General features: G+C 39.6%; 1 protein-coding gene across 1 annotated transcript in view; it reads right to left on the bottom strand.

The window, feature by feature from the left end:
• MBOAT2 (membrane bound O-acyltransferase domain containing 2) overlaps positions 1-23,545 on the bottom strand; it is an 87,271-nt gene that overhangs the window by 40,248 nt on the left and 23,478 nt on the right. The gene's annotated exons all lie outside the window — the stretch shown is intronic.

Below are 23,545 nucleotides of genomic sequence, written 5' to 3'. Positions count from 1 at the left end.
AGTGTGTTACAGATTACAATGCACTGAACTGAATTACAGGATCATAGAATACCAGATCGGAAGGGACAAGCATCACCTGATCCAACCTTTCCTGGCAAAAGCACAGCCTAGACAAATGGCCCAGCACCCTGTCCAGCTGTACCTTTAAAGTGTCCAGTATTGGGAAATCCACCACTGCACTGGGGAGATTATTCTAAAGTTTGATTGCTCTCACTGTGAAAAATTTTCTTCTTATGTCTAACTGTAATCTTCCCAGGAGAAACTTGTACCTGTCATTTTCTTCCTTTTTTTCCAAGGAATCATATGAAGTCTCCATTTTCTCTGTAGCCACCCTTTAAAAACTGGAACATGGTGATAAGGTCTGCCCTGAATTCTCTTTTCTCAAGACTGAACAAACCCAGTTCTCTCAGCCTTTCCTCATATGGCAGGCTGGTCCTTTTACCTTTTCTGTGCCCTTCTCTGGATCCTTTTCAGCCTGCCCAAGTCCTTTTTTGCAAAGCAGGGACCAGAACTGAACAGTGTTCCAGATGTGGCCTGACAGTCACTGAATCGAATGGACAATCACTTCTTTCTCTCCACTGGTGATGCCCCTGCTGACCGGCGTCCTGTTGGTTTTCTTTGCTGCAGCAGCACAATGTTCACCCTTGAGCTGTTGTCCCCCAAGTCCCTGTCCCAGAGCTGCTCCCAGACAGGTAGGTCCCAGCCTGTGCTGCACTCCTGGACTTTGCTCTCCCAGGACCTTACACTTGTCCTTGCTGAACTTCATAAAGTTCTTGTCAGACCACTCTTCTAGCCTATCCAGGTCTTTCTGCAGGATGACACTCTATTCCAAAGTGTCCACTGCTCTACTTGGTTTCATCCCATTTTCCAGATAACATCAGAAGATATTAAAGTGCACTGGGCCCAATATCAAGCCCTGGGGGCCCCAGTTTGGGACAGGCTGCCAGTTTGAAGAGAAGGCATCTACCACCACCTGGCTGAGAGTGCAGTTTCTCAGCTACTTCCCCACCCACTGCACAAATCACTTGTCTAGGCCATCACACATCAGTTTCTCTAGGAAAAGGCCACAAGAAATGGTTTTTAAAGCCTTGTAGAAATCCAGGTAGACAACATCCACCCCTCACTCCACATCAACCAAGCAGGCTGTTCTGCCATAGAAGGCAATTAGGTTTGTCAAGCACCATTGCTCTTGGGGAATCCATGCTGGCTTTTACCAATCACATGCTTCACTGGACTTGTGATAATCTGCAGCAAGATTATATAGAAAGAGATATTTTGCTTTCCTGACTGCATTTATGCACACCCTGGCAATGTCCTTGTAGTTTCCAACAGGTGTTCATCCACTTTTCCATCTCTGTTACAGCTCCCTTTTGGTTTTGAATACAATCAGAAGCTCACAGTTAAGCCAAAGGCATCTTTTTCTCTGCTTACTCCCTTCCTCTTTGAAGAGGATGAACTGCTTTTGTGCTTCCAGGAAAACATTCTTGAAAACCTCCCAGCATGGATCCCTCCCAGCTAAGCTCTGAGTTAGCTGAGGTTTGCTCTTCTAAACTCCAAAGTTTTTGTCTCCGTACTGCTTTCAGCATGCCCAGACAGATCCCAAACAGCACAATATTGTGATCACTGCCACCAAGGCTATTGTTAACCAAGCTACTACAAAAAAGGTTTTGTCCATTCTTGAGCAGCAAGTCCAGCAGTGCCTCACTCCTGGTTGGCACATCTAACAATTGTATGAGGAAGCAGTTCCCTATGCTTCCCAGAAACTTGATGGATGACATATCAACTGCTTTATGGTTCCTCCAACAAATGTCTGTGTAGTTGAATTCAGCCATAAGAATCAGGTTCTACTGACCTCATTTGCTTAAGTGACTCAAATATTGCTTCACTGGCCCTATCATCTTGGTTTGGAGGTCAATGGCAGATGTCTACTCTAAGACTCCCCTTGGAGACAACTCCTCTGAGCTTGATGCAGAAGCATTCAAAAGAGCCTCCATGATCACCACAACTATTATATATTACATTATTATATTATAGCTATAGACAGCTATTACACATTCAAGGCTCTCCTTAACAGAGCACAACTCCTCCTCCTTCTTCTCTTCTTCCCTACCTATCTTTATAAAACAGCCTATATCTGTCCATCGCAATTCTCAAGACACATGAGCTGGCCCACCACATTTGAGTTTTTTCTGTGATATAGCAACTTTGTAGCTGCACAAGGAGCTCCAGATCCTCACATTCCCCAGCTGGATGTGATGATGCGAACACTGCCACTTTGGACCCAACCCCTCAAGTCCTTCACTTGAAAACCTGCCTTGGCCAAGTTGGTCAGCCTGCTGTCAAAGATTCCCTCACCTCTTCTAGACAGTTCCCATCCCTCCATAACAGACTATAGTCATCAAAGAATGTCCCATTGCCATAAAGCCCAAGCCCTCATGATGGCATCAGCCACAAAGTCAGAAGTCAATTCACACCATACATCTACTTCTGACCACATCCTTTCCTCTAACCATCAAAATGGAAGAAAAATACACCATTACTTTTCATTTGGACTCCCAGGGCTCTGTCGTTTTCCCTGATTTTAGTTTATGCTGAACTGCTTTATGGTCACTACTATAAGAACACCTAAACACTAAACTTGTCGACTCTCCAAAGCAAGTTTTTGTTAGAAAGGGTATAGCACTTATATACTGCGTTCAAGTTAATAAAAAAAAAAATCACTAATTTTCAGAGAGAAGAGAACTTTTAATTTAATTCTAAGCATGTGAAACTCTACTCTGTAAGCTGTCAAGCCTAAAAATAGTGTGATTGCCAGTCAGCCAGAAATTTAGAATGCATCCAGAAGCTCCTACGCTGCTCTTGCCAGGAATGCCAAGACTTTGAAAAATCACATACATTATAACAGCCAAGACAGACTAATCTGTAACACAAGCACACAGAAGAGACTCTGATTTTTCATTATTGTGAAGCCTGGCAATATCACTGCAGTTCAGTGTCCTTCTGTATTTTCATTATAAACCAAATTCGAAGAAGTGTTTTAGGTAAGTGTGCATGCCCTGGTCTATGAGCCTTAAAAAATACAGTCTAACACATTTGAGGATTATGACACTTACTAGTGACTTGAGAATATGAATGGAAATCAGCAGTATCATTTAAGGAAACCATTTCATACTGTTTTGGCGACTGAAATCTAGAGGTACCCACAAAGTTTCAGACAAGAGTGATGAGAACTCCATGAGGGGTTTGGATCAGCTGTACTCTATTTATCCGAAACACAACATGGTGAGTTTATGTGCCTATGTTTTGTCACTAGCTCTTTAATTAAATTATGTTTTCACAATATAAGTAAGTCTCATTGGCTGATCTTTAGAACACCAGGTATCCAGCCAGCCAGGGCTAAATTTCAATTGCTATAGAATACTTGGAGGGCTAGCTCTTAAATAACTTATAATGCTTGCACTAGTAATCACTCTGCTCCCACTTTTAGCTGTTGGAAGCGTTGAGAAAACATTCTGTAAAGATATTACAGTCTGAAGATATTATTAGTCTGAAAACATATTCAATTATAGCCTTTCTGTTACTTGGAAAATTTCATTGACAGAATGGGACAGGTTGGAGGCTACAGTGCGTCATTGGACCCAATCTCCCTGCCCAAGGGGGGTCATCCTAGAACATATAGCACAGGATTGTGTCCAGCTGGCTCCTGAATATCTCCAGTAAGGGAGACACAGCCACAGCCTGTCTGGGAAACCTGTTTCTGTGCATGGTCACACACAGTAAAGTTCTTCTTTGTGTTCAGGTGGAACTTCCTGTGCACCAGTTTCTGTCCATTGCCTTTTGTTCTATTGGCTGGCATCACCAAGAGCCTGGCTTCATCCCCTTCACAACCACCCTGCAGATATTTATATACATTGATGATGTCCTCTCACAATCACTTTTTCAAGGTTGAACAGATCCAGCTCCCTCAGCCTTTCATCGTAAGAGATTCTCCAGACAAATTCAGTATCTCTCTGCTGGACAAAGGTGTAAGTTGGAAAAAAATTTAAAGATTAAATGCTTTTCAAATTTCTGCTGGGTGTTAGGGACAAGTACTGTTTGCTGTAACATCATTTCTCATGTAGTCTTATTTCAGCACTCACATTCGAATTAGAAAGGGGCAACAGGAAGAATAAGGTTGGTGGCAGTTTTGTGAGAAGACAACAGAACAAAAAACAAGCAAACAGACTGAAAGATTCATATTTTGTTTCAGTGAAAGCCAGAACCTTGTCAGACTTCATCTCTGGAGATGCAAAGATAACAAGTGTTGACTGAGAAAGGATGGGAGAAAAAGAAACAACAGAAGCCATCATGAGAAACATTCTACTTGAAGCAGCATCAAGTGTAAAGGACATGCTACCCTTCTGCAATGACTGAATTTGTTTCTCAAATTATTTCACCAGTGAACCAATAAAGCCTGTGAATGCAAATGATGTATAAAAACATTTTCATAATAAAAGTGTTTTCACATGTCTCCTATAAAATCTACAACTGCAAGAATAAAGGGACAAAGATTTTAATTCAAAGGCATAGTTATTCATCATGGCCCAATCACACTGGATCACCGCAAAACCATGACAGCCGATTTACAAAGCAGAGAGGGAAACCTCAGACAATCAAAACTGCAGATAAGCAGCCCACAGCTTTGTGTTGTTAGCCTCAGAGATGTTTTATGAAGTGGCAATGCAGGTAATTTTAATTCAATGTGAATGATGGGACATTGGGTAGGTTTTTATTCTCAAGGTTCACCTCAACCTTATATAGATCTACTCCTAGCTGATGACCAGCTTGAAGGAGAAAGCATATGATGGCAATGATTATCCACACCCAACAGGACAAAGTCCTGAGTAACCTCATCTGTCCCCACCACTCACCCTGCTTTGAGCAGGAGGCTGAGTAAGAGACCTTGATGTCCCTCATTCTGTGAATTTATTCAGTATTATTTAACTGTTAATAGTTTATTAATTGTTAAGATTAAATAGGAAATAAGCTATTCATTTTATTAAAGCTTGCCATTACATAATAATATATGTACATTCCAAATATAAAAAATAGTGTTGAACAGCTCTTTGTCCCAAAACAAGTTAATTTTATTCAAATAATCCAAATCCTTCCTAGACTTTCAAGAGGGGAAAGTTACACAGAAGAATACCACAAATGAAGGCTGAAGCAAACCCTACTGAAAGAAATTATATTGCAGCAATGAATACTGGAGCACAATTAAGATGTTGCCACATGGGATAAATGTAATAATTATACTTTTGCACATAGTTTCATCTGTAGTGTACCTATATATCTACATAGAGCAAGTTAGAAAATATTGCTGCATTTACAGAATTGTACTAAAAGCCTCTCACTCTAAAATCCCAATATTTTAATTTAACAGTAGGAACATGTACCTCCTACACAAACTTGTTGTTCCTGTAATGGAATTAATTTAAATAGCAGATTCTGTTGTACTGTAAGCATCACGGTTAAGTCAGATTTCTCTTACCACTCTAGCGACAAAACTATTTACTCCCAAATACACATTTTTAAGCTACAGAGGCCTGTAACTATAAGAGCAAATGCATCATCTCAACTTTTAGTAGAGGTGGCAGGGATTGTAGAAAAAATAAGCATTTTTATTAAAGATACCAAACATTTCTAAAGATAATTTGCAATAAATAACTGGTAAATGACAGGGGAGCATCTGAGAAGAGAGGTATCAAAAACCACTTTGTTTTAATAACCGTATGTTCCAACAGTCACTACAATTTGCTGGGGGAAAACTTAAGTAAAAAAGCCTCCATATGTGAATGACCCAAACCACTTAGTCAAAGAAGGACAGGACTTAAGTAAAATACCCAGAGTTAGCCACAGTTTTAAAATTACGTGTCTGGATTATCACACCCCTCTCCTCTTTATGCAGTTTTTGAGAACTCTTTTGTAGGCTTTTAAATTTTTTTGAGGGGTTGGAGAAGAACAGACACAAAAAGGGGGAACATGAGACAATAAAACAGAACAACACACTTTACTAGAACAAGAACTAGAAGCTTAAATTCCTAACAGAAAAATCTGAGAGCAAGTAGGGCAGCCAGAACAAAAAGCACATCCCTCCCTTTGTTCATTGTGTCCTTGGCAGGCAGAACCATACTTCTAGCCAACTCTAGTATTTTCTGAATAGTTGCAGACTCTGCTCAAGCACCCCAGTGCCTCAGAAGCTTTCCCTGTCCCCTCTGAGAGCTGGCTGCCTGTTCCCAGCTCCTCACCACAGCCTTGCAGCCCCTCGATGAGCCCTGGGCATCTGCAGCTTCCTCTGCAACTCTCCTTTTGCCACACTTGAGCACTTACTCAGTCCTTAACCCCTACACAAGCTCCCATGGGAACAAACAATTTCTACCTCCACCTATCCTTGCCTTTAAAAGAATAGATTAGGCATGATGTCTTTTGTTCACTGCTATTGATTTTGATAGTTCTTAGGCAATTTTTAGGTTTTACATAAAGGATCAAACCCATGGCTTGCTTAACACAGTATCCTTGTCAGAACAGATACATCAGAAGCAGTTGTAAGAACCACATGGCACATGGTAGCTCAGACTAGAAAATACCTGGTAAGAAGACAAATCTTACTTTCATAGTAAGAAGAATAAATGGGAGTTACATTGGGACACTTAGTAAAAAGGCAAAAACCAGGCAGGCATAACAAGAAATGATGCAGGGATACAGCTCAAAACACTCAGATTAGAATCAATAGAAGTGATTACCAGAACCCAGTTTAATGGAAAACATTTTCTGACTCTTGGTATCTTCCACAAAAGCATCCAATCTTGATGTTGAAATACATTTAATTGAACAACTTATTGGTTTAACCATGGAAATATTATGTTTGTGCTACATCAGAAGTCAAAATTAACTGAAAATTTTCCCTTTAAAAGCCTGTCTCCAGAAGACTATCTTTGCTCTTTACAGTAGGAAATCATTTTAGATCCTGACACCTGGCATTTACAAACCCTCCAGAATACTTTCTCTTTAGTATGGCTACTGAGGTCCTTCTTGGCATTTTTCTAGTCTTAGCCCCAGCAACATGTTAGAAAATTAAAACCTATATTTCCACTATGAACTGAGACAGAAGCAAGCGCCTGCCCCTTTCGAAAGGGGAATTTTAAAAGCAATTTGGATTTACATTCTTCCTGAGGGAAAAAATTGATAAGTTAACTTTTCTATGATGTTCATATGCATCTCCATTCATAGCTAGAACTAGGTATATCCTTAAAAGTAGGTACATGCCAGGAACAAAAATACTTATTTTTAGAAATGAGCAGTCCTGTTAACCAGGGCAACCTGAACTCCTGCTTTTCTCAGCAACAGTAAGATGAAATCCAGCTATCCATCCCAGATCCCTTCCCAGTTTCCTCCCCACTGTGGTTCAAGAGAAATGCAGTTTCTCCTATGCAGACAAATGGCTTTAGGCAGGTTACAATGTTAAATCTCTTTTAATTAACTTCTGTTCAAGATAGCCAACTCAGATGTCCACAATGCCTCATCTGAATTTTCCAGTTTGTTTTTTGTTATCTTCTCCAAATCCACAATAATTGTGCAGTACTTCATGTGAAAAAGTCCTTGACACTGCTCAGAATTACACCACGTCCCCTATCCATATAACACTGCATCCTCCCTGTTATTCTCCACTTCATAGTTTGCTTTACAAAGCTTCTCTTGGAGGTCATCCATGACATACAGATCCCATTCCTAATTTCAAGCCGCTGGAATGTATGCACAATTGAACAGCCTTCATTGAAGTATGTATTGTTGGCTTTTTCAGTGTTGAACAAAGCCTTTTTTTTTTCCTCCTTTTTTCTCTATTTACTCTTTCCTGTTAGTTCTGAAATTCTTCAAAATACAATTACCTGCTTCATTCAGCCAAACCTTGCAAAGTGTTGCCAGTAATTCAGGGGAGGTGACACACTCCTTATATACAGCACTGCAAAACGAGGCCACACCTGGAGCAGCAGGTACAGTTCTGGCCTCCTCAGCAAGAGAGAAACATGGACATAGTGGAGAGGGTCTCAAAGGCCACAAGGATAATGAAGGGACTGGACTTTCTCTCCTGTGGGAAAAGGCTGACAGAGCTGGGACTGTTCAGCCTGCAGACAAGAAGGGTCAGGGGTTCCTCATGACTGTATGTAGACACACGAAGGGAGAGTACAAAGAGGATGCAGCCAAGCTTTCCACAGATGTTCTAAGTGACAGGACCAGAGGCAATGGACACAAACTGAAATACAGAAGGTAGTGTGTCAACAGCAGGAAACATTTTGTTACTTAGGGTGACTGAGCCCTGGCACAGGCTGTCCAGAGAGCTTGTGAAATCTTCTCACCTCTGAGATACTCAAAAGCCATCTGGGCATGGACCAGGGTAATATGCTCTGGGTGGCCTGGCCTGAGCAGTAGGATTGGACCAGGCAGCTTCCACAGGCTCCTTCTAATTTCAATCACTCTCTAATTCTGTGGTTATTAGTGTCTTTTTCAGGACATTAGTAACCATAATTGAATTTTGCATTTTCACACAGAAACAGCCTATTTCTACTAGCTTCCTAGCAGAAGGTGACAATTAACAGCAGGCCCTTGTCTCTAACAAATGCTTAAACCTTAAGAGCAATTCACAAGAAGCTGCTTTTGAGACATCTTTCTATTTAATAGTCACAATGCATTCAAAAATACAAAATCAAATAGCCTGTAAAACACCAAGGCAGTATGGACAAATTCAGAACGCAAATAGAAGATAAGGTTAAGAAACAATATGGAAAAGTAGGAGCTGACAAATCAAAATAAAGTAAAATCCCCAAGTTAAGCCAAATGATGTTTAGTCATATTTAATAATTATCCACTGAGAAAAATTTAGCAGGGGTAAGATTTCCTTCAAACTGGAAAAAAGGGCTAAATTTCTTTAGAACATTGTCTTTAAAATTCAAAAAATCCTAGACCCTTGAACGTAAAATCGAATACTATAAAAAGTTTTGTTGGCTTTTTACACAGTATGCATTTATAAACTCCTAGAAGGTAAACAGTGCAACACAGCTGAAAGCTTGTCCAGAACAAGTACAACTTGATTATATGACTGCAACTAACAGATGTGGTCTGCCACATGAGCACGACTGCCATCCATGATCAAACCTATCTTTAGCATAGCCAGTGTGAGGAACAGCTAGGGAAAAGTTAATTTTCTTCCTAGCAGCTAGCACAGTGCTGTGCTTTGTATTTAATGAGAATAATGTTGATAACACACTGCAGTTTTAGTTGTTGCTGAGCAGTGCTTACTCCAAGTCAAGGACTTGGCAGTGTCTCATGCTCTGCCAGTGAGGAGGTGCACAAGAAGCCAGGAGAGAGCATGGCCTGAGCAGGTGACAAACTAGCCAAAGGGATATTCCATACCACAGAGCATCATGCTCAGGATAGAAACTGGCTCCAGGGAGTAATCATTGCTAAGGGACAGGCTGGGTATTGATCAGCAAGTAATGTGCAGTTGTACCACTCATCACTTGTTTCTCTGCAATTTTATTTCTTTGTCTCCCTTTTTCTAAGCTTAGTTACTGGCTATGGTTAAAGTTAAGCCTACAGCCAGTCAGCCTGTCTTTCCTAACACTTGGGCTGCTGAAGAGTACCAACCCAAATCCAAATTGTACCAAAAAAACCCAAATTGAGGAAGTACCATCAAATGATAACGATGTATGAGATATCATTCCACTAACTCAAACCTACAAAAACAACAGGAAACTTAAATATTTTGGTAACAGTAAACAGACATTACATTATAAAAACACTCAGTTGATCAGAAGATCTTGGAAAAAAATTAAAAATTAAGAAAGGTTTAAAAGCCTCAAATGGAGCTGAATGAAGTTACACACAAAGCACAGTTTTGGCTGCAAATAATCAACCATAAAAATCTGTAATGGAAACCAACCATTAGGAAGCATCAGAGCAGGAATGGATCCATGGAAAGTAACAGCATTGCTAAACAGACAGAATAAACCTTTTACTCTGCTTAGAAATACAAATACCTCAACCTGCTTTGAGAAGCACATTTCCAAATGACAGAACAACTGGAAGAACTCCAAAAGCAGCTACACAAAAAAAGGAAAGAGGCCTTGAAAACACAAGCTGAGGAGAGATTTTAATAGACTTGTTCAGGCTTTACTGGACTGAAAGAAGACAATATAAATAGAAGATTCCTACAAACACAAGGAAAATACACTTTGCTACAATGGGCTCAGACTACAGATGATTTAGGCTGAACTTGATCTAATTTCTAGGGCAACCTAACTGCAAGCATAGTTAAGCACCTGTATACATTGCCAAACAAGACCAGAAACTTGGTAGAATTTTTAAGTTGCTTTTAAAGATTTCAAACTGACTTTGATCAGAGGTCCAGATAAACTCTCAGATCCCTTTCAGCCTCCATTTTCAGAATTCTATATTGGATTTTGTCTACCAAAGAAATACTTCTCAAAATGAGAGAAAAGGAGTCAGCCTAAAAAATTTTCCAGTACATAAATAGACATGTATATTTAAAGTACTTATAATTTAAAGTCTGTTAGAGATCAGATGCAATAGGCAGGAAAAACAGCTGTAGGAGCCAGTCAAGATACTGATGATCTGGCAAGACAAACAAGTACAAAAACAAGACACACCCACAGGAGCACTTTGTGTCACACTATTTTAACACTACTTAAACTTCTTTTAAATGCTTCCAATCTTGTCAAACAAAGGGTACATTTGCTGAAAAGATTTCACATTATAGTCATGTACTTTGTTTTGAATACATTCCATATATTAAACCTCGTTTGATTAGGAGTTCTGCTATGCTGTGAGAGCGGGCAGCCTACACCTCCCTTATCTCCTGATCAATGCAAACAAATATTTTCAAGTGAGGATGAGCCTTTTGAACCAGTAAATTCAGAAACCTCTGTTTCCTAACAGAGCAACATCTTTTTCTAACTGCTAATTCACAGATCTTTCAAATATTTTGTGCATTAAACTTGTTTGCAATCAGTCACAGAATACACCACAGAACATAAAAAAAAGAAAGTTCAAGTTTTACACTCCTGAGCTGAAGTTCTCACCTACACTTTTCCCCCTTCTACATCTATTGCCTTTACATGCTTGTCTGCTTGAAAAGCCAGATGTAGCATGTTTTATTAATTCCTTTGGTAAAGCAGGGACTACAAGAAAGCAAAAAATCTCTGAAGAAATGCAGAAATCCAAAGACTATGCTTAGAACAATGGATTTCTTAACTCCCATAAAAGGGGAAAAAATGAGCAAGATGCAAACCTGGTAACAGAACTCTAATTTGATTCAGCACCATCCCAAATGGGGACACAAAGCTCATGGCCAAAAGCTACACAGACAGTAATCCACAGTAAGACAAGTTATTCCTAAAATTTTCTTTTAAAAACCCAATTGTGCATATATACCTTGGGGGCAGGTGTAGAGGTGTTGTGGATTAAGAATCTGAGTTAGTTTCCATGAGAAGCTTTCTCCCTCCTCCTCAGGCAGAGATCTTGGACTCTGCAGCAGAACTGCACCCACACATTAATTCTCACAAGACATGTCCTAATGAGAACAAGTAAGAAACAGGAAGACAGACAAAGCATGAAAATAGATGAAGGCTTCTTCCTTCAGGAAGGCACTTCCAGAAGTGGTAATCTGTTGACAGAAGTCTTACTGTTTTCTCCTTTCCAGCAACTCAGAGAAGACAGTGTAGAAAGAAGTGGAATACCATTTCTAGTTTACTCTCTCTATCTGCTGGTTTCTTTATAGTTTACCGAAGAGTATAGAAATCAAAACCATAGTAAAACACTTAAATACAGAAATTTTCTTTGCTTTTAAGGAGATAAGAAAACAAAACCAAAACCAGAAACACCCACCCCAATATTAACATGAAAACACTTTTGATAGTCTCCAGTTCAGAAAAAAAGGCCTTCAGTTTTCAATTAACATTTTATACCAACAGATCCTGAACAATCAATCCCTCTTTCTAAAAGTCTAAGCTTGTCTAAAAGGAAAGTAGATACTTGTTTCATTTAAACAATGACTTAAGACATTAGTAGTTGGTCAACAGATTTTCTGCAACCTGTATTTTGGACAGCTTTGTGCTCCAATTGAACAGAAATGCTCTCTTACAGACTTAGAGCTCACTTATGCAATCTCTGGAAATCACATTTCATTGTATTTATCTAGCTCAAACAGCCAGAAGATTGACATTTCATGAATAATACAGCATCTTTCACTACTGCAGCCAAATAATCTCCAAAATAGCCTATGGTGTTTAAAGGGTAAAGCTACTAGTTCCCTTTGAGAAATTAAATTATCTCTTCCCCCAAGATTTAGTCAGAAAGCATGATGCAAACATTAAAAAAAAAAAAACAAACCACACCTCACAACTATATTGGTAGAAAATAATAACACCTACCAAAGTCCCTATGTACACTAATTAAGTCAGAGGTCCTGCTCCCAGCTTGCTTTTCAGGCTGTCCTTCCCTCTTCTTAGAATGTAGAATACTGAACTATGCCAGACTATAAAACAAATACCCAAAGGATTTGTTCAGGAGATTTGGGGCTTAGTTCTAGGGTGAGGCCTTGTGGTTGGGGTTTTTTGGTTTTCATTTGGTTTTGGTTGTTTGTTTGTCTAGGGTTGTTTTCACAATCAAGTTACCCTAGCAAGAAAGATTATCTCAAAATCATCTTTTAAAAGATCCCTAAAGGAAATTAGATTCTGATAAATGCTGTGACAGCATCCAGTATTTGAGAGAGTAGTTCATCCCTTGGAAAACAACACGAGCATTAAAATAATTTAGAAGTAGCAGGCTCTCTAATTTATATCATCCAACATGAAATCCTGGAAGAGACATTCAGAAAATTCTTTCCTATCTGAAGTTGAAAAGGCCGTCCTCTGCCCAGACTTGAGCAGATACAAAAGAACACAGAAGCATGCAGTACAAAACAGCCAGATAAATATCACCACTTCAAACTTTTTTTAAAAATCAACACACCCTTCAAACTGAAAAGCACAGAATGGTATGGTAGTTCACACAAAAGGTCATGGCACGACACAGTTTCACCACAGAGGCAACAGAGGCAGGCAGATGGAAAACACCAAGGAGGTGCACAAGTTCACAAGAACCAAACCATTAGCAAGTACTTGGAATGGAAATACAAGGTCCAGCCACCAAAAGGGAATCCTGAGTATACAAAAGAATAGCAAAGCTTGGTCTGCAGGACACATCCACAACAGATAGGTGAAGGCTTTGAAAACACTGCAGGTTTTGAATGGTAGTACTCTCTTCACTCAGCTTCCAAATTTTGTGATATGAAAAGATTGCCTTAAAGTCAAATTTATACCCAAGATGATTGAACCAGCCAGATAATTTCAAATGCATAAGCACAGCATTAGCTTCTATTCCTTAAGGGATTGAAAAAATAAGATTAAACCAATCACATACAGCCCATCATGCTCTTCCATTTTTAAGAATCGAAAGGAACCAAAAAGGGACTGAAGTGTGGAAGCACAATACATAGGATCACAGAATGGCTTGGATTAGAAGGGACCATATGGATCATCTAGTTCCAACCTCCCTGCCTATGGGCACTTTTCACTAGACCAGGCTGCTCAGGGCTCCATCCAGCCTGGGCTTGAACACTTTTGGGGATGAGGCATCCACAACTTCTCTGGGCAACTTATCTGGTTCCAGGACCTCATCACTCTTACAGGGAAGTATTTCTTTCTGATATCTAATCTAAACCTCCATTCTTTCTGTTTGAAGCCATTCCTTCTTGTACTATCATTGCATGCCCTTGTGAACAGTCCCTTTCCTGCTCTTTAGCTGATCCCCTTTAGGTACTGGAAGGTGCTCAAAGGTCTCTCTGAAGCCTTCCCTTCCCCAGGCTGAACAGCTTCATCTCTTCCAGCCTGTCTCCATAGGTGTCCTCCAGCCTTCTGATCATCTTCACAGTCCTCCCCTGGACTCACTCCAACAGTCTGATATCCTCATGTTAGAGACCCCAGATCTGAATGCAGCCTTCCAGGTAGAGTCCCGCAGGAGCAGAATCAGCTCCTTGATCTGCTGGCCACACATCTTGTGATGCAGTCCAGGATACGATTGGCTTTCTGGGCTGACAGTGCACTCTGCCATCCTCAAGGCTACTCTCAATCCACACTCAACCCAGCCTGTACTTGCTTGGGATTGCTCTGACACAGGTGCATTGCCCCCTTGCATTTGCCCTTATAGAACCTCATGAGGTCTGCACCAGCCCATCTCTCAAGCCTGTCCAGATCCCTCTGGATGGCACCCCTTCCCTGCAGCAGTGTTGGTTATCCCACAGTTTGATGTAATTGTCAAACTCACTGAGAGTGCACTCAATCCCTTAGGCACTGGTCCCAGTATGGACCCCTGAGGGACACCACCCATCATAGGTCTCCACTAGGACATTGAGCCACCGACCACAGCTCTTTAACCCCATTAGTACTAAAACAGAGATCTGATCTTTGGAAAACTGGTATTCCTTTATAATTTAAAAGATAAAATCAAAATCAAATAAACTAAAATAAACCATTATAGTTTCAGAGACAGAAATCAGGAAAATAAATTACATGGCTAGAAACACTTTTACAACATCAATTTGGGATTTTTTGAAATTGGTGGACTTAAAGCAGATAAATAGTTTTTCTTAAAGAAAAATACCTTTGTATTTGATTTCCAGAAGAAATGTTCCTTGTACTTAGGAAACAGCCTATTTCATACAGCAGCCAGCTGCATGCTCTTACCACAAAGACTAATGGCATTCCAGGCTGCCATTAGGCAAAGCATTGCCAACGGGTCAAGGGTGGTGACCCATCTTCTCTATTGGGCACTGGGTGAGGCCACGAGGAATGCTGGGTCCAGTGCTGTGTTTTCCAGTACAAGGGAGGCATGGACATACTGGAGAGAATTCAATAAAGGGCCACTAAGACAAGAAACTGGAGCATTCTTCTTATATGGAAAGAGCTGGGAGCATTCAGCCTGGAGAAGGTTCAGGGGGACCTCACCAATGTGTGTAAATACTTGAAGGGAGGCTACACAGAAGATGGAGCCAGGTTCTTTCCCACAGTGTCCAGTGACAATATGCACCAACTCAAACACAGAATGTGCTCTCCAAACAGCAGGGAGCACGGGCAGAAGTTCCCAAGGCATTGTGAAGTCTCTCTCCTTAGAGATTTTCCAAAGCCACCTAGAAATAGTTTTGGACAACTGGGTCTAGGTTGCCCTGCTTGAAAGGAGGATGATGATCTCTGGGAGGCTCCTTCCAACTTCAACCAATCTCAAATTCTGCAAAGATTTTTCAGGCTGTTACAATTAATACAAGAAATTCTCGGAAAATGCCTATCAGAAAACTAGGACTTGCTCCCTTATGAGTCAATTCCAGAACCCCAAGCTCAGAACTTCACCATTAGAAAATAAGATGCTGACAGAGCAGACCAAGCAATCAGTTGCTGCAGGGGAAGGCTCACTGCTGAGCCTTTAATGAGAACTGTCTGGCTGAACTGAGGCTACCATCCATTTTCTCCCTCTGCCTCCTGAGATCTCTTGGCATCTAAAGCATCCACTAAACAGCATCCATCTGGCAGGAGTCCTATTCTGGAATCACTCAGGCTCTCAGAGATAGGGTATTCTGAACTTTTCTGGCAAAATGGATCAATATTTTCATTTGCAGAAGATTCCCTTTAACAGAAAATCCTTAACTGAGCACACTGATAGTTCAAGGATTGTTACCCAATGACAATGTCTGATTACTCAAGTATAAGAGAACAGGTCAGGACAACCATAAATACACAGAGTCTGTAATTCAAGTACAGTTATTCTGTTTGGGTTGTTTGGTCTCCTCTTTCCCACTTCATCTTCTCTCAACTGCATAATGAACCACAATTTGCATTAGTTGCCAGTTAATCACTACTACAGTTCTTAACACAGAGGCAGATAGGAACAGAGCAAGAATTTTCACAGCCAAGGAGAGGAAAGGAAAGAGCTAATACAGGTTGCTCAGGTATCTGTTCGGTGACTTTGACCAAATGCCATTTCAAACATATGTCATCACTGTTCATGTCCTGTGGCATGAAAACTGAGGCAATGTATCCAGAACAAACTGGACAGTGTCACAATGCTCCTATGTGTTTGCAGAAGATGGAGAAAAAGTATGATTAAGAAACAGAAGCTATTTTCTGATTGATCACATTTTCACTCTATGAGAGGGTAAGGAAAGAAAAGCCAATAAGCAATTATGAAACACCTGAGAAATACACTATGGACAAATAATGGCTTCATTTCACAATGAACATCAGCACACAGCAGATCATTACCATCCTGATAACATACTTGAAATAAATCTCTCTCAGTGCTGACCTGAAGAATAAGCTTACAATAATTATACTGAATAATGGATGTTCTTACAGCAGTTAACACCTACAGCAGATGATTTAAAAGATTAAGAATTATTTTATTTCTTCATTGATTCTGCTCATAAGCAGAACATGGTATTGCTTGTAAGGAACTGATGTATTACCAAACACTGGCATTGCTTCTACCATTGCCCATTTTACCAATTTCAGAAAGCATTGCTTACCTAATTTCATTATTATTAACTGCTAAAATATATGGGATTTACTACTTCCAGCAAAAGGATTTCTTCTACCGTAAGAACTGGAAAGGGACTACATCTGGTATTTGTGTGTTTATGTTGTACTTGTATTTCAATTCTCATTCATAAGAGGATGATGTTTAAGAGCAGAAATCATCTCATATTCCTGAGGTAAATGCACTTCTGCACTGCAAAGGGAATACTTTTGTGGGATCTTTGAAAAATGCACTGAGTAGTTATATGAGTAAAAAAACATAGCTTGCACAACAAACCAAACATTCTGCATCTAGATGTCTTGGGATCTTTTATTTAGACCCTTCTTCTATTTATGCACATTGTGTCACATATACTAATTGCTCAAACAGGAAGTATGGAGAAATACCAGAGAAACCAACCAGCCTCCAAAGTCACATACTTTACATCAAATCAACACCAGAATAAAACTTTATTTTAACACACTTTTCAGAAGCCACCCATGAATCAGGTTTTGTTCTCACATCCAAAAGCCTTAGCTTTTTCAGGTTGAAGGCATCCTGGACACAGATGCTAACACTTCAGACATTTATATAAAACACAGCAAAAGCTGTTACTCTGCTCTCCAGCAGCTAGGATTGATGAAGCCATTGGTTTCTGACTGCAGCTCTGATAGAAGCTCAGTAGTGAGGCCCTCACACCATTCCGGAAAGGTACCACAGGTACAGTAATAGAACATACCACATCACAGTCACACAGATAAATTTTAATTTTGTTATCACATAAAATGCTAAGAACTTACTGGGGGGACAACTCCTAAGTAATCACAATCATACTGCTTACGTGGATTTCTGAAGCAAACCTTCAGCAGACCTAAACAACAACTGAAAACGAACACCACCAAGACTACAGGTTTATATGAATGTCCTCAGAACAATGTACCTGCAGCATGTAGCAGCTTCTCAGAGCACCCTGGTCATGCAGAGAAAGAGATCCAGAGGAGCCTGGATTCTTGTTTCATTACAGCTGGAGACAAGTGGATATTGCTGATCAATGAGACATCCTTCCATTTTGTAGGAAAAAAAAAACATAGCTCTATAGGGTTTTTCTTTTGTTATAACACATTTACCAAGTTTTAGCTGACATCTGTTCACCTTATGTAGGGAAATTGTAAAATCTTACTATCTAATATCATTGTCTGCATACCACCTCATTTACACCTCACAAGATATCCTTAAAGCATTCAAGAAATTAATATTATTTGAAGACAGAAAGCTTTTTACAGAAACAATAATACCTACCACTAAAAAGAGCACTCAGTATCAAAGCCAGAGGACAGTGATTAGGCACATGCATAATGACACAGCATATATTAAATGTTTTATCACAAATGAACTCTGGTAGAAGGAAGCAAAAGACAAAACCCCAATGAGCTGAAAAACCTGACACTTAAAGAGCTTCCAATATATAGGATTTAAAACAGACACTCCTAGAAAGATCAGAATACCATGAAAAAGAAAACTATCCATGTGACTCATGTTTAAAATGGTGCATTTCTTGTATGCATTGTGCATTTCCATGTGGTATGATCTATTAATAAAACAGATTATTCACTCTAAGTAATCATACACCAAATTACCCAGAGCTTCCTTTTGCAAGCCTACTGACTTCACAGTTCCTGTTGTGCCTGTGATGAGTAATGACTGAAAGAACTGCTTAGCACTTGGCTAAACTAAGTATTATTTATTTCAGTATTATCCAGTTTTGAAGATGAACTCCATGCTACATTGTCTAAGGTACTTGCATCTTCCTACTAGATGTCAACACACAACAAACCTGCTAAAGTATCACATACCTAAAATTTTCCAGAAAACAGAACACCAGAAGTTCAGGTACTGTAAATTGCACAGGAAATTTAAACTCTACTGTGATTTCTATTTTTTATTTGCCTACTTCTAACATAATTCCATGCAACTTTTAAACAGAAAGTTTGAAATGTACTGTTCTAAAACACTAAGCTTCTCAATTAAAAACAATGCCAACCAATACATAAGGAAATTGCTTCCAGGAGGGCTACGCGCAAGAAATCCAATTTATCCATAATGAAGAGAGTACAAGTAAATCAACTGCATACCTTCTTATAGCATCACAGAATATGGTGAGCTGAAAGGGATCCACAAGGATTACAGAGTCTCTCTCACCCTGTCCCTGCACAGCACCATCCCCAAGAGTCACACCGTGTGCCTGCCAGCTCTGTCCAAACACTTCTTGAACTCTGTCAGGCTGGTGTTGCGACCACTTCCTTGGGAAGCTGTTCCAGTGCTCAACCACCCTCTGGATGAAGAGCCTTTTCCTAATATCCAGCCTAAACCTCCCCTGACACAAGGCCATTCCCTCAGGTCCTGTCACTGTCACCACAGAGCAGAGATCAGGGTCTGTCCCTCTCTCCCCCTCTCAGGGAAGTTGTAACTGCAGTGAGGTCTCCCCTCAGTCTCCTCCAGGCTGAACAGACCAAGTGACCTCAGCCACTCCTCACACAGCTTCCCCTCAAGATCCTTCATCACCTCTGTCAAGAAGAAAAGAAGGGATTTCCTGGCTGAAAACTGGAAGAACATTTGTCTTTGAACATAACTGAAAAGTTAATTCAAATAAAATCAACTTGCAGCGTCAAATATTCCTCTGACATTTCTTCATTACTCAGCCTGGCTTCCATCTGACTGTCCTTAAGCCGGTAGAAACCTGCCTGGGTTCTACTGACTTAAAGACACAAGGAGTCTGTACTTTTACTTGGCATAGTCTGTTTCATGTGTTTTGCCCTCACCCCTCTTTTAATTATTGATTAGCTTATAAAAATGGAAAGACAGACTACTTGTTGCCTAACATGGTCTCCTCCTATCAAATTAACTGCCTAAAGTACAGCTGGTTCATTTCACTTTAAATTGAAATGAGCCTGATCAATTTAAGTTAATAATACCAAATCTGGACAATTACTGGGTGGGGGAAAATTAAAGCACAAAAAGCTTTTGTGCAAGTTCAGATCAGATGAGAAAACTAAGCTACATGAAGTCACCTCAAATAAATTTTAAGCTATAATAGACATGGAAGCTAGACATCAAATGGAAATGGCTAGAATGCTTATAACAACTGGAACTATTCAGGATCATGACAGTATTAAGGAAGTCTTGGGTTTCACAGCACAACCTGCTCTAGCTGATCCTGCTTTGAACAGGCAGGGTGGGAGTCAGAAACACTTCCCTTCACAGCTCTTCTATGACTCTATGATCTTGTCTTGAAGTTCCAGTAAAGATATTTGATCTACAGAACTGATCAGTTTTAAAAGCTATATGAAACTTAAGATCTTTAATTGAGACAGCAGACTTTAAAATGAAGATGTTTGTATTTTTAAAATATCAATGCATTTTATTTACATTCACCCTCCCTTACAGAAAACAAACAAACAAATTTTTACAGTTTGCAATGCATTGGTATCAAAGGTCATGATCTTTTAGCTCCAACCCAGACACTTCATACACCATCACTTGCAGTTCTGCAGGCAAAACTGACTTGCCTAACTTACAGCCAGCAGTTTCATTAAGAACAATGAAACTGTTGTTTGTTGAGCTTGTCGTAATTAGTCACATAAAATTTGTCTCAAATGCAAGAAATTTCACCAAAGAATAAAAAAACATGGATAATTATGCTCTTGGAGAAGAAAATTTACTGTAATGCATGGTACCCTTGCACATAATCTCTGTATCCCAAACACCACTGACTCAATTCAGTCAATGCCATGCAACCAGAATTTTTAATCAACTCTTATTAGTGGCTGACTTTGCCAGGAGCTGAAGAAGAACATAGCTTTCACTGATCTCTTCTAGGTACAATTTATTCTGCCACTTCATTTTGTAGGGAGCCTGATTTATTTGACATCAATAGTTTGTTGAGGTAATAAACCATGCAGCAATGATACCATGACTCAGAGCTCATTTGCTAACAGTCAAGTTTCTTGGCAGCATGACAGGCAGAGTAATGTGCCTTGAAGAAGTATCTGTATGGATGCTACAGAGATTACCAAACAAATACAGAGCCCCAAAACATGACTTTATCAACTTTGTTTTGATTGATTGTGCTCAGTTTCACTTTGAGCACAAAGATTTAAAAATAAAAAATCTATATGCAAGCCAAAAAGCTACTCAATCCCAACAGATTTCTAACACACCCAGGCAATTTTACACTACTGCTTCCTTCCAAGATAGGATTGTCCTCTACATGCTTACAGAAACCAAACACACAGTGTAGGAAGTAAGAGAACCCTCCTTCAGGTAAACATCAACACTCAAAGTACAGCTACTTCCCACAACAGAAGTCCAAATTTTTTTCACCAGAGTTTGCAAGTGTGATAAAAGATGTTTTACATGCTAGTGGCATTATTCAAAAACCCTGTTCTTCTGAGAACTCTATTCTTTTGAGTAATATCAGCTATTAAGCATAAAATCAAAGTTTAAAAAGAGGTGGGGATTTAAGCAAAAGACTGATTTAATCTCTTCTCTCTGGAAATACAAAGTATATAATAAGAATTTTTTCCAGCTGCATTAAGGTAGCATATGTCTTTTTTGTATCAAACTAACTGAGAAGGCTACAACACTTTAAAAATGCCCATGCATTGTATTTTTCAGCCTCTCTACTTAAGTATCAATCTTCACAAATCTGCAGCTACTATATGATTCCTATCTTTCTTTTTCCCTATACCACCATAGGGACACATAGACACCTCCCCGCCCCCCCAAGATTAAATAAATGCACTTAATCTCTATTTAAAAGCACAGCAAAAAGTGATAGGCACTACAGGTAAGAAAACTGTAGTTCTCTTTTCACTCCATTCTTGTAATTACAAAATAGATGCGCATTAAAGGCCTTTCCATTCAAACATTCCAATTTTAGGAAGGATAATATATAATGTTATTTTTCAACATATACATCCATTTTTTGAAGTAATGCACTGAGTTCTAGTTCAAGTCAGGCTCAGTCTGGAGTGTTACAGGAAGTTATCAAAGTGAATGAACTTGTAATAGGTACTTACAGCAAATACTTTTAAGAAGAAATTCACAATTATTACCAGGAAATTCCTTCACAGCTGTTAACTTCAACAAGTGCTTACTTTTCAAGTAATTGTAGACAGACAATTTACAATCCATTACATGGTTATTTTTGTAATCATGAAATCTCCAGCACACAGAGAATCACTGCCTGGTGCTAGTCAGTGTTTCCATTCATAATCTTCAGAATAACAAGTCAGATTTCTAGATAAGCGTCAGAAAAATCATGACATTCAGCATTATTAAACACCTTACTGGCAAATTAAGTGCCACAGTTAACATGCCAAGGGAATTGGTTTACTCAGATGATCAAGATTTGGCTCTGATTTGAGATGTTTTAAGATAAAACCATCAAGTCTCCTCTATACCTCCTTTGCCACATCTTCCATTGTTTGCCTACCCCATAGTAAGGAGTGAAGGCAAAGGGGAGCCTTCCTCTCAGTCCTGGCTCTAGGTTGGAGCATAAGGGAACTTATTGAAGACTAATGTTCCAAAAATCCAAGAAAGGTATGACCATGAAGCACCTCCACAGATACCAGACCAGTTACAACCAAAGTTTGTTTACTCAAATTCAAATACCTCTTTACATTACCATGTTCAAACAGCCCACATATTTGGGCATAGGAACAGTACAAAGAACTCTAAGTCCATCAAAACAAAACAGAACCACAGAATAGCAGACATAGCAGCTGCCATGATAAATAAAAATGCTTTGAAGAAAGCAAAAGTTAACCTCTAACTAGGACTGCCAGCCAACGGGTCCCTCTACAATACAGAAACTAAATCCCAAAGCTGAGGCTAGGCAGGTATCTAAAAGTACTATGATTAGTTGTACATATACACATATCCCCACTAAAACATTGACATTCTCCAGTCTTGAGGCCAGCTGGTACCAGCTGCACTCTACTGTACAGTATTTAACCTTCAATCTCCCCTGGGCTCCATGAGACACATTCATAGCCTGAAGACAAACACTCTGGGGTAGGGAGAGGAGTAATTCACTTTAGTTTCTATTCAGACTGCCAAACAAAGTTCTAAGTGGCACTTTCCTGACAGAAAATTAAGTGTATCTGGTGCATTCCTTAGTTAAAGGCAGATACTCCAACAATGGAGGGAGCAAACCTGGTATAGACTTGCCTGTATCACCTACCACAGGTGGCTCCTGGAGATTCCTATACAGCATCCACACGTGGTCCATAATTTAAAGTAACAAATCACTCTGTTACATTTCTTTCTTCCACTGAAAGTGGAAGTTTTATCCAACTGCAAACTAATTCATATGGTGACAAAGCAACATAAGATCTGTAATCAAATCTAGGTTTCCCCTCCCAGCTGTGCAGTAACAGCTGTGTATAACACAGCCAACATCTCAGCAGCTCAGGCCATGCAGTTAAACCAGCTAGTATGAATTAGGAGAATCAGGAATTAGTGTCCCCTTGCACAGTGCAGGAAATCTGCCAACCTGTCTCACACTATTAGGAATATAAACCACTGCTGGATTTCCATTTTCGAGAGACCTACGTTAAGTTGTTATGATAAAGGCCAAAGTGTTCCTGAGGGATACCTCCCTGTGCTGCATTTAACCACATTAATAATTTCTTTTAGAATATTAAATAACATAAGTTATAGCTTACATTGTTGAATGTCTAAAGAGAAATTTACATGAACAAGTTGCTTTACAACAACCTGCAATGAAAGAAACTGTGTCTATAAGCCAGCTATCCAACCAAATGAGGTTCTCTCACATCCACAGTAGCTTGAATACATGAGGCTTTGAAGAAAATCCTGAAGA

This window comes from Cinclus cinclus, chromosome 3 (assembly GCF_963662255.1).
Source record: "Cinclus cinclus chromosome 3, bCinCin1.1, whole genome shotgun sequence".
In the NCBI taxonomy this organism is placed as follows: Eukaryota; Metazoa; Chordata; class Aves; order Passeriformes; family Cinclidae; genus Cinclus; species Cinclus cinclus.
This window is presented reverse-complemented; position numbering and strand designations above follow the sequence as displayed.